Source organism: Bos mutus, chromosome 5 (assembly GCF_027580195.1).
Source record: "Bos mutus isolate GX-2022 chromosome 5, NWIPB_WYAK_1.1, whole genome shotgun sequence".
Classification (NCBI taxonomy): domain Eukaryota; kingdom Metazoa; phylum Chordata; class Mammalia; order Artiodactyla; family Bovidae; genus Bos; species Bos mutus.
This window is the reverse complement of record NC_091621.1, coordinates 59,676,438-59,679,055: the sequence shown is the minus strand read 5'-3', so window position 1 is coordinate 59,679,055 and position 2,618 is coordinate 59,676,438. Positions and strand designations below refer to the sequence as shown.

Genomic DNA, 2,618 nt, shown 5'->3' with positions numbered 1-2,618 from the left:
TGGTTTTGATTTGCATTTCCCTGGTAATTAGTGATGCTGAACATCTCTTCATGTACCTATTGACCATCTGTATGTCTTCTTTGGAAAAAAGTCTATTCAGATCCTCTGCCACTCCCCCCCCCCCCCCACACTATAAAGAGTTTCTTTTTATTATGTATAACAGAGGCAGAGTGATTTAAGTCAATAAATTTTTAAGGAATTTCCACACATCCTGATTCTTTCCACTGCCAATCACCTTAGCTTCTCCAAAGTCATAATCTTCAAGATAGCCCTTTCAAAAAGAAACTCTGTTCAACCCACAGCTGTCATGTGTATCTGCCCACAATTGTGTTAGTTGGGCCTCTTTGATCTTCAATGGAATGTACTTCAAAATTTCCCACCTGTAAATTTGGAGATCCAATTTCCTCAAGCAGTTTACTAGAAAATCATGTTTAGGGCCAGAAAATGGATCTGCCTAATTCATAATGGCACCCTCTAAAAATGTATTAAGTTCAAATCATATTCATTCTTAAGTTATCACACCCTGGAACTTGACAGAGATCATTGTGATATGCCAGTACCCAAGATTATGTTAGGTTTTTCCTAGTTTAATTGGCAGTTCTCTCTTAAAGTTCTTTCCACAGATCTAACAGGTAGTTATATGAGTAAAGGAAACTACATAGTTACTCTCTGAGGCATTTCCAACAATGTAGGTTTTATAGAAAAAGCCCATAGGGGTAGACCTCAACCTTCTTCCCCTTTTTTAATCAGATGGTTTTACACTGTCTGTAGTTACATGAGTTCTTTATGTATTTGGGGTATTCAGTTCAATTCAGTCGCTCAGTCATGTCCGACTCTTTGTGACTCCATGAATTTCAGCAAGCCAGGCCTCCCTGTCCATCATCATCTCCCGGAGTTCACTCAAACTCATGTCCATTGAGTTGGTGATGCCATCCAGCGATCTCATCCTCTGTCGTCCCTTTCTTCTCCTGCCCCCAATCCCTCTCAGCATCAGAGTCTTTTCCAATGAGTCAACTCTTCGCATGAGGTGGCCAAAGTACTGGAGTTTCAGCTTTAGCATCATTCCTTCCAAAGAATACCCAGGACTGATCGTTAGAATGGACTGGTTGGATCTCCTTGCAGTCCAAGGGACTCACAAGAGTCTTCTCCAACACCACAGTTCAAAAACATCAATTCTTCAGCGCTCAGCTTTCTTCACAGTCCAACTCTTGCATCCATACATGACCACTGAAAAAACCATAGCCTTGTCTAGATGGGCCTTTGTTGGCAAAGTAATGTCTCTGCTTTTCAATATGCTATCCAGGTTGGTCATAACTTTTCTTCCAAGGAGTGAGCATCTTTTAATTTCATGGCTGCAGTCACCATCTGCAGTGATTTTGGAGCCCCCCAAAATAAAGTCTGACACTGTTTCCACTGTTTCCCCATCTATTTCCCATGAAGTGATGGGATCAGATGCCATGATATTCATTTTCTGAATGTTTAGCTTTAAGCCAACTTTTTCACTCTCCTCTTTCACTTTCATCAAGAGGCTTTTTAGTTCCTCTTCACTTTTTGCCATAAGGGTGGTGTCATCTGCATATCTGAGGTTATTGATATTTCTCCCGGCAATCTTGATTCCAGCTTGTGCTTCTTCCAGGCCAGCGTTTCTCGTGATGTACTCTGCATGTAAGTTAAATAAGCAGGGTGACAATATACAGCCTTGGCATACTCCTTTTCCTGTTTGGCACCAATCTGTTGTTCCATGGCCAGTTCTAACTGTTGCTTCCTGATGTGCATATAGGTTTCTCAAGAGGCAGGTCATGTGGTCTGGTATTCCCATCTCTTTCAGAATTTTCCACAGTTTATTGTGATCCACACAGTCAAAGGCTTTGGCATAGTCAGTAAAGCAGAAATAGTTGTTTTTCTGCAACTCTTGTGCTTTTTCGATGATCCAGCAGATGTTGGCAGTTTGATCTCTGTTTCCTCTGCCTTTTCTAAAACCAGCTTTAACATCTGGAAGTTCACAGTTCACGTATCGCTGAAGCCTGGCTTGGAGAATTTTGAGCATCCCTTTACTAGTGTGTGGGATGAGTGCAATTGTGTGGTAGCTTGAGCATTCCTTGGCATTGCCTTTCTTTGGGATTGGAATGACAACTGATCTTTTCCAGTCCTGTGGCCACTGCTGAGTTTTCCAAATTTGCTGGCATATTGAGTGCAGCACTTTCACAGTATCATCTTTCAGGATTTGAAATAGTGCAACTGGAATTCCATCACCTCCTCTAGCTTTGTTCATAGTGATACTTTCTAAGGCCCACTTGACTTCACATTCTAAGATGTCTGGCTCTAGTGAGTGATCATAGCATCAAGATTATCTTGATCATGAAGATGTTTTCTCTACAGTTCTTCTGTGCATTCTTGCCACCTCTTCTTGATATCTTCTGCTTCTGTTAGGTCCATACCATGTCTGTCCTTTATCAAGCCCATCTTTGCATGAAATATTCCCTTGGTATTTCTAATTTACTTGAAGAGATCTCTAGTCTTTCCCATTCTGTTGTTTTCCACTATTTCTTTGCATTGATCGCTGAAGAAGGCTTTCTTTTCTCTCCTGGCTATTCTTTGGAACTCTGCATTCAGATGCT

At 41.3% G+C, this 2,618-nt stretch overlaps 1 non-coding gene across 1 annotated transcript; it reads right to left on the bottom strand.

Moving 5' to 3' along the window:
• Positions 1–598: 598 nt before the first annotated feature.
• On the bottom strand, positions 599–728 carry LOC138988048 (small nucleolar RNA SNORA18). The gene has a single exon (XR_011464392.1). It is a non-coding gene; the product is annotated as a small nucleolar RNA SNORA18 (small nucleolar RNA).
• Between the last annotated feature and the right edge of the window lie 1,890 nt (positions 729–2,618).